Below are 10000 nucleotides of genomic sequence, written 5' to 3' on the forward strand. Positions count from 1 at the left end.
GTAGTGCAGATTTTAGGTAACAAATAGGGACCTTACTCTTAACCTAACTAAAAAATTACACCAGCTGGTTCGCGTGAACTAAATATTTCAGAAAACGAGGTAAACTGAAGGTAAACTGATAAAAAAACAAAAACGTTAACTGAAACTGGAATATATCTCTCTCAAAAGTTCGAGAAAAACGAAAAAAAATTGAGGAAAACAACAGTAACTATCATAACTATCGCAGCTCACCCATTTTGCTAGAAAATAAACCTTACACTTGTACAGAACTATATATCACGCCAAGGTGACTAGTTTATAATTTATTCAGAGCGAAAGAAAGAAAACGGAACCTATTAAAGATTCATTGTGACCTTTTGTAATATTAACGTAAGTCGACGGATGGGAAAAGGTTCACAACTTAGCAACGTCATATTTGAAGAAGGACAAAAGTTTAAATAGGAGGGTTTGTCGTGTCTTTTTTTTTTTTTTTTTTTTTTACTACGACTTTCATTTTTATACACTTTTGAATAGATGAAGATTAAGTTTAAGACATGATTTAAAGTAATGTAAACAAAAGGGTAACCAGTTAATTCTAAATTAGGATTAACTACGTTTTACGAAAATTATGTCTTTCAAGCCAAGCACGGGGTTACTGCAGTCCATTCCGTGCTTAATACATTGAGCCCCTGGGGTGGTCAGAAAACAAGATAGAGATAAAAAAATAAATACATGAAATGAAATGAAGTACGGGGATCTAAAGGAGGAACTGGAAGAAAATCTCACACTTGCACTAATAATTAATAGCCAGAGAGACTGAAGAAAGGAAGCGGCAATTGAGGTCAACAAAAAGGCTTATAACTTGGGATGTGTTGTATCTCTTCAGTTCTAGTGAAGTAAGGTAAAGCTGAAGAAGTTGGACAGCCGATGAAATGTCAAAGGCAGACAGCAATGCAGCTAAGGGCGGAATGGACATTGACCCAAAAGCTTATCTTATTAATTATGACGGTTTCCACACTTTCCAACATAATATACCAGGAAATTATTTTTGTCTGAGAAACTAAACGTAAAACGTAAAGAAGCAAAAAAATCTCTCTCTCTCTCTCTCTCTCTCTCTCTCTCTCTCTCTCTCTCTCTCTCTCTCTCTCTAAGGAAATAAGAAACCATTTATTTTCATCATCACAGATATATAAGTCTAAGTAAGGTTTCATTCTCTCGACAATCCTCTTCTTATTACAACATCAAAAGGCAATATAATATATATATATATATATATATATATATATATATAATATATATATATATATAATATATAATGACGTAATAGACGGCGCCATTAGATCCCATTTCCTGTACAGTATATTTTTCGCATTATATATATATATATATATATATGTATATATATATATATTAATATATATATATATATATATATATGATATATATATATATATATATATATAGTATATATAGAAAGAAAAATGACGTAATAAGACGGCGCCATTAGATCCCCATTTCCTGTACAGTATATTTTTCGCATTATATATATATATATATATATATAAAATGCGAAAAATATACTGTACAGGAAATGGGGATCTAATGGCGCCGTCTTATTACGTCATTTTTCTTTGATCTAAAGAATCCTGACGTAAAGAGACGACCTCCCGAGAAAGCACAAAATTTCTCTCGACTCCTCCTGCCTCCTCCTCCTTCTTTTTCTCATGTGGCTCTGCTTCAAGCTCAATGGCCTTCGCTTTCGAGGATGATAGGAAAGGGACATACCGTAAGACAGCATAAAAGTGAACAGAGGAGCAATCAATGACAGAGAAAGAGAGAGAGAGAGAGAGAACCATTGAAGATTAGGAGAGAGAGAGAGAGAGAGAGAGAGAGAGAGAGAGAGAGAGAGAGAGAGAGAGAGAAGAGAGAGTACTGAAGTTAGAAGAGAGAGAGAGAGAGCAATGAAGTGAGAGAGAGAGAGAGAGAGAGAGAGACCATTGAAGTAGAGAGAGAGAGAGACAGACAGACAGACAGATTGAAGTTAGAAGGAAGAGAGAGAGAGACCTTACCTTACAGACCTTACATCTGTTCGGGTTGCCCCAGGTCCCTCAGTATGAGGCACCTCTAATGTCCTACCAGAGAGTTGCTAGTACATCTTCCGGTATATTTTGCATCTTCCAATCTTGGATGGTCTGGGATGCAGTTTAGATATTTGTCGAGCTTATTCTTTAATACATCTACGCTAACTCCTGTTATACTCCTCAGATGAACTGGCAACGCATTGAATAGACGCTGCATTATCGAAGCTGGTGCGTAGTGGATTAATGTCTTGTGTGCTTTCCTTATTTTTCCTGGTATAGTTTTGGGCACTATTAATCTACCTCTGCTTGCTCTTTCTGATATTTTTAGCTCCATGATGTTTTCAGCTATTCCTTCTATCTGTTTCCATGCCTGAATTATCATGTACCGTTCTCTTCTCCTTTCTAGACTATATAATTTTAAGGATTGTAGTCTTTCCCAGTAGTCAAGGTCCTTAACTTCTTCTATTCTAGCTGTAAAGGACCTTTGTACACTCTCTATTTGTGCAATATGCTTTTGATAGTGTGGGTACCATATCATATTGCAATATTCAAGTGGACTACGAACATATGTTTTATAAAGCATAATCATGTGTTCAGCTTTTCTTGTTTTGAAGTGCTGTAACAACATTCCCATTTTTGCTTTACATTTGGCAATAGAATTGCTATTTGATCGTTGCATAACATGTTCCTATTCATCATCACACCAAGGTCTTTAACTGCTTCCTTACTTGTGATTGTCTCATTATTAGGTACCCTATATGCATATAGCTTTCCTTCTCTGTCTCCATAGTTTATTGATTCAAATTTATCAGAGTTAAATACCATCCTATTTACCTCTGCCTAATCATATACTTTGTTAAGGTCTCTTTGTAGCACGTTCCTATCTTCATCACAAGTAATTTCTCTACTTATTCTTGTGTCATCGGCGAAACTACTCACTACCGAGTCCTTAACATTACTGTCTATGTCTGCAATCATAATAACAAACAGTAATGCAGCTAACGCCGTACCTTGTGGCACACCGGAAATTACCTTAGCTTCATCCGATTTCTCATCGTTTGCAATAACTATCTGCTTTCTATTGTGTAAAAATTCTTTTAACCATCTTCCTACTTTATCCACTATATTATGTTTTCTAATTTTCTTCGCTAATATATTATGGTCTACCTTGTCAAAAGCTTTTGCAAAGTCTAGATAAACCACATCTGTTTTTCATTTTCCGCTTTTCATATTTTGTATATATTTTCACGGTGGTCTAACAGTTGGGTTTGTGTACTTTTTCGGGTACGAAACCATGTTGTCCTATATTAAACAGATTATTTTTTATTAAATGTTTCATAATATTTTTTTTCATTACCCTTTCATACACTTTCAAAATGTGTGATGTTAGACTCACAGGCCTATAATTACTTGCCTCTAGTCTTGATCCACTTATGAATGTAGGGGTAATATATGCTAATTTGTGCTCATCATAAATCGTGCCTGTATCTACACTTTGTCTTAATAATATTGCAAGTGGCTTTGCAATAGAATGAACTACTTTCTTTAACAAAATATCAGGAACTCCATCAGGCCCTGCTGCAGCTCCATTTTTAATTTCATTAATAGCCTGCACAATATCAGCTTCATTAATATCTATGTCAGCTAAATATTCACTATTTTCTTCCCTTACTTCAATATCATTATCTTCATTATCTATTGTAGGGGTGAATTCTCTCTTATATCTTTCTGCCAATATGTTAAAATTTCCTTTTTTTCATTCGTTAATCTCCCTTCAATTCTTAGAGGGCCTATTTCTATTATTCTTCTTTTATTCATCTTTTTCGCGTATGAGTTTAATAGTTTGGGTTTTGCTTGATATTTATTAGGTTTTTTTCTTCCAAGTCCCGTTTTTCATTTTCTTTTGATTGTATAATCTTTTGTTCTGCATTTTCTATCTTACTTTTTAGTTCTATAACTTTCCATGCATTTTTTTCTTTTGCAAGACCTTTTTTCCACTTCCTGATATTCTGGAACAAGATTCTTCTGTCTCTTGGTATGCATGACTGATGTTTACTTTTCTTCTTCGGTATATATTTATCCACTATTTTCTCTAATATATAATATCTCCGTATTTACCCTTATGTCATCACTTACCAAAATGTTATCCCAATCTTTGTTTAATTCTTCATTTATTTCTGACCATTTTACATTTTTACTGTAGAAGTTGTATTTTCCATATCCTTCCCACTTTTTCATTTCTTGCTTATCTCTGTTTTCACTTACTTTGGAATAGACTGTTAATTCTATGACATTATGGTCTGAAATACTCGCATTATATACTATTATTTCTTTAACATAATTCATCTCGTTCACAAATATTAGGTCTAAAGTATTTTCCTTTCTTGTTGGCAGGTGATTTATTTGTTGAATGTTGTATTCTAGTAGCATATCTAATAGCTTTTCGAATTGCCTCTTATCTTCTGCACTACTATTACTCTCTTTTTTATCGTATAAGTACAACCACAATCTCCTATTCGTTCTTTCCAGTCTACGAAAGGAAAGTTGAAGTCTCCAGATAGGAGAATAGTCCAGTCCTTGTGATTTCTACATATATCATCCAATTTTTCTATTATTAAGTCAAACTCTTTAGTATTAGGAGGTCTATATATTACTTTGTTCATTAATTTTTCAGATTCAAATTCTACCGCTATTAGTTCACATTCTGAGTTACTATATTTCTCATATATTTTTCCTTGTTTTTTGTCTTTCCCATATATTGCAGTTCCCCTTGATTCCTATTTTTTCTATCTGATCTATAAGTTTGGAACCCTTTTATTTGATCATCATTCCCAGTCTCTTGGGAATACCAGGTTTCATTTATATTCATTATATCTATTTTCTTTTCAATTTGGGTTAGTTCTTCTAAGTACTCTATTTTTCTTTTTGAGTTACTCATAACTAAACCCTGCGCATTCATCACTATGATGGTTTGCGTGTTTTCTCCTTCATTTAGTATTGGTAATAATAAGGATTTTCCCATGTCTCTTTCCTGTTCTGGTATGTTGTTCTTTTTTTCATTTCCAGAAATTCTGACATTAAAAAATCCAACTTTTCCATAATATTTGATCTTCCTTCATCATAATTATTCATTTTGTGTCTGAATCTGCAATTTTCTCCGTATCTGCAATATCCTCTTGCATAATAAATACAGTTATTATCTCTTGAGCAGTATCTTGGAGCTGAGGCTTTGAAATTTTTTGCTGACATCACTGCATATCGCGTTGATGGCTTGCTTTTTTCTTTTACCTAATATTCTTTATTCCCCTCTTTATTTGTTTCTTTCTTATTTTGGGTTTTATTACTTGATTGATTATTTATTTGATTATGATTCATGGCTACAGGGTGCATATATTTACATTTTTTGTCGAACTCACATTCTTTTCCTTCTTTTTGGTTTTTGCATATTTTTGGATGCAGATCTCTGCAATCATCCTCATAGCCGTCTAGGTATGCACATTTACCATATATTTCATAGTTGTGACATACCTTAGGATGTTTGAAGTAACATCTTTCTCCAAATTTGCAATTCCCTCTTTTCAAAAGGTTGCAGACTTTGTCTTTTTTGTCTGTTTTTTCCTCTTTCCCGTCATTGTGAAGATCTGGGTAGAGCCTCTTCGGGATTTTTTTTTTTTGTATTGTCACATCGTAATTTATTTCTTCGTAAGTATGCGCTTTATTGCTATATGTAGTATCAATGAGTATCTCTGCATCCATACTTTTATCTTGTTCTTTGTTTTCCTTATTTTTTTCTGTCATTTCAGTTTTGTTTGCTTCTCTTCCGTTTTCCTCTTCTTCTTCTTCCTCTTCCTCTTCTTCTTCATCCTCAACTATTTGTACATTCAATCTTGATTTAATAACATTGTCTATCCATGATAGACATGTTGAGCAAAATATTCTGGTATCTTTTCTCATATCTTGCATTACCTCAGCAACATTGTGGATGGGTCGGAATGTTGCATCAGCACATTTTCTGATTAGGTTTTGTGGATTAACTATGCTATACCACACCTTACACAGTTTGCATGCTTTTGGCATTCTTTTTCCTAATGCATCAATTAGGATATTCACAATGTTCACCTTGTTCATGTTGGTTTATGTATATTTTCTTTATGAGTCTCTTGACCACTTGGATTTTATTTGGAACTTCTTCAATTATTTTCTAGATGTTTTCTGTTGATTAGTTCCAGTTTGAAGGATTATATCCTTCTAATATATCTATGAATGCTTTTGTATCTTTTTGGTTAGGACTGTTGCTGATCTCATAGATGAGAAATGCCAGTTCCCTTCCTGCTACCTCAATTTCACCATTTTTTCCACAGTTGGAACTTACTGCTATCTTGTTCTGAGGGGGGGGGTCTGAGGAGAAGAGAAGAGAGACGAAGGACCGAGGATGATTTAAGAGAGAGAGAGACAGAGAAGGCTAAGGGGCATACAAATAACAGGCCCAATGAGTCTTATTTTTTCTTTTTTAACTCCATGCCTTAAGTTTAGTCTTTCGCAGATTGTATCTACAGAGACAGTATACTTTCTAAGACAACAAAAGATTCGAAATATCTACTAATATGTGCTATATGAGCATGACAAAAATAAATAATACCGGATGCCAGAAAGGGAAGTGTTTCAGGTAAGAACAGACCCGGGTGTCACAGTGTCACAGTAAAAAGTGAACGCCGACTTCAGTAAGTCGAAAAGACAATTTTAATTAAGTCTGGCGAAGCGTTCGAGTAAAGCGGAAACACTTTTCATGATCGTTTAGGATCGTAGAAGGGAAGCGCTACAGTGAATGTTTTGTTGTCTCAGAGAGTATACTGTCTCTGTAAGTATAATCTGCGAAAGCCAAGAAAAGACGAAGTTAAAAAAAACACTCGCTGGGCCTGTTATTTGTATGCCTCTCTCTCTCTCTCTCTCTCTCTCTCTCTCTCTCTCTCTCTCTCTCTCTCTCGCTCCTTGTCATTTCAATGAGGATAAGAGAGTTGCATCAGGTTGTAAAGACAACCCAAAAGAATTTCACACAAATAAATACGACTAAGCGAATCCTGAAAGCAAAACATGTAAAAAAAAAAAGAAAAAAAAAAAAAACTCTATAAATTAAATCAGGAAAACCAACGGACCAAGAAAAACTAACATCGGCTCGACCCTAAAACTCTTCCTGGGCAAATCCGAAGAAGGAAATGACGGGGAGAGATTTGGTCAAGTCTCGCCTCCCTCCCACTTGCGCGCTTCAGTGACCTCATCCTCCGGTGGGGGGAGGGGGAGGGGGGCAATCGAGGTCTAGGTCCGGTTCCTCGAAGGAGAAAATGAAAGAGGGCGAGGAAAGTGTCATCCCGTGACTGATCTGGACGACATCCTACTCGAAGGAAAATCTGAGCCATGTTTACTATACATGTGGAAAATAGCAAAATAGTTAAAAGATTAACCGATACGAAAATGAGTCAATATCTGGATGAATTAACAGGGGAATCAGCGAAATGACTGAAGGATTAACAGAAAAGAAAATCAGGGAGGCAGGAAACTGCTTATCCATTCAGTGAGAAAATAATGTAATGAACGAACAGATCAGTAAGTCAGTCGAGATATCAGTGAAATAGCTGACGACATCATCAGTCAATGACCAGATAATCAAATCATTTACTAGATTAATTAACAATTGCTGAAACCGCTAAAAATACACTAGTTAACTAATCATCAGGTAGGCCCAAAGTAAACAAAAAGAGTAAAAAGTCAGTCTCTCAACTAAGTAAACAATTAACCAATCAGTAAAATTTCCACGAGGCAAAATAAAACGAAACAAAAAACGTAATATTCAGTGTCGTATAATCCCTTGAATGACGTTGACAGTTGGGACAGACGTATTCCAATTAAAATGATCGACACCAATGCAATAGTTTTTATGATTCATTCCGTTTTTTTGAAGAAATTATTCACTGGCAGTTTAATTCAGATCTCTCTACTGTTAAACGGTACCGTAAATGCAGTCATTGCCAGAAATTTGTTTTCACAGAGATTGAGTAACTGCCTCTGGCGAGATAGTTCATTATATCTAGGAAAATGAAGTTCAGTAAAGGTAGTTCTCTTTTTCTGACTTTTATCGCATTAAAATCCCCTCTTGCTCAGATGCACGACTGGTTTTAATCTATCCGACCCAAAAATTCATTCAGCAATATATATATAATCATGTCCAGTGAAGGGCTGCAGAGTTATCCAGCATTTATATATGAATAATTACATTTTTACTATAACTTCCCCCAATATATTTCAGGGGGTTGTTAAGAACGTAAAATTCCACTGAACTTACATTTTCCTCTATGCATTTACTTCCCTCGGGTAGGAAGTATCGTCTCAACCCTCTCGTATGCAGTATCGCCCTCACGTTTTACAATTCGGGTACACTAGTTTGCATATTAATACTCAATTTGCTCTACCGTGAATGAAATTGAATTTTTTTTCACATTCCCCCTTCACAAAACCAGCCCACCAAGAATTGCTCACTAAAACATGTGGATATTGCATAGTACCTGTCCCCATTCAGGATTCAAGTGCGGGGTTTTGTTCTCGAATCACACACAGGAAACAGTTCCAAGCTGTTTTTTTTTTTTTTTTTTCTTTTTTTTTTTTTTTTTTTTTTTAGGGAGGGAGGGTGGGGAAGGGAGTGCAGGGGGTTAGGATTATACATTCAAGGGAGCCAAAGGCAAGCAAACGCTGTACAACAAAACGAAATCCTCCCTCCCAGCGCCTTTCAATTCCCCGTTTTACTCATTCAAAATACGGAGCCAAAGTTCATTCAGCTTTTCCTTCGGGTGCGTGATGCAACCCATTCATAAAGAAAGGGTTGTAAACAATCAAGCGAATCGATGGCAATTTCTGCCCTCACGCAGCTCTGTTTGCGTTTGTATTTGGCATTTCACAATTCGGGCCCCCTTTTGCTTTTCAGTTACTACGAATTTTTTCCCCCCAAGTATTCTGACTTCTGGAATTTTTTTTCCTAGGTTCTTCTTGTCATTTTTTCCCCTAAGGTCTTCTTTATTTTTTTCCCCCAGGTCTTCTGAATTCTACCCCTATTCCTCTACTCTGTAACCCGCGTCTGTGATCGCTAAGGAGAGAATACCTTGAAATGCTTTTGCTTTTTGTTTTGCAGATATTTCCTTGCAAAAAAATATTTTACAGATTGTTTTCCTCTGTCTATTTTCCTCATAAAAAGACATTGTCCAAAATATATTTACATGGTTAATCTGACTTCTCTTGTTAATGGGTGAGGCTGATAGAATTTAATGTCTCTACATCAAAACATTCTTTTACGATTACTACTAATATAACGTAACCTGCAGAGTACCAATCATAAACCAACGACAAAGAAAACGCAGACATTAACAACATCGATAATAATAATAATAATAATAATAATAATAATAATAATAATAATAATAATAATAATAATAATAATAATAATAATAATAGCAGAACGAAAGCCAAGTTAGAAGTGTGAACGAGCTACAATTTTCCACAACTGTGGATCGTAATGCAATAAAGGACTGTAATATGTTCTTCTCATATGTATCCAAGTCTGTAACGACTGTAATAAAAATAAATTCCCAACTTGTTGAATATGAATATAAGCATAACGTTTTATACACCGGCCCATTATTCACAAAATCTTAGAAAATGGAAAATTAACATTGTTACGCCCAGAAAAATAGCCTAAAAAGGGTTAATTATTTGGAGTACATGAATTCCGTTCTGCACGTGAAGTTGATTAATGATACCACCCAAATGAAATCTATTTTTGGTGCCATAAAACAACAGAACATTACTCGATATCATTTTGGCTCAAAAAGCCCATATTTGCAGCTGAAAGGCTTTATTTCCATGTTTCAGTGATAAACGCATTTATAGTTCGGGAA

This window comes from Macrobrachium nipponense, chromosome 16 (assembly GCF_015104395.2).
Source record: "Macrobrachium nipponense isolate FS-2020 chromosome 16, ASM1510439v2, whole genome shotgun sequence".
Lineage (NCBI taxonomy): Eukaryota > Metazoa > Arthropoda > Malacostraca > Decapoda > Palaemonidae > Macrobrachium > Macrobrachium nipponense.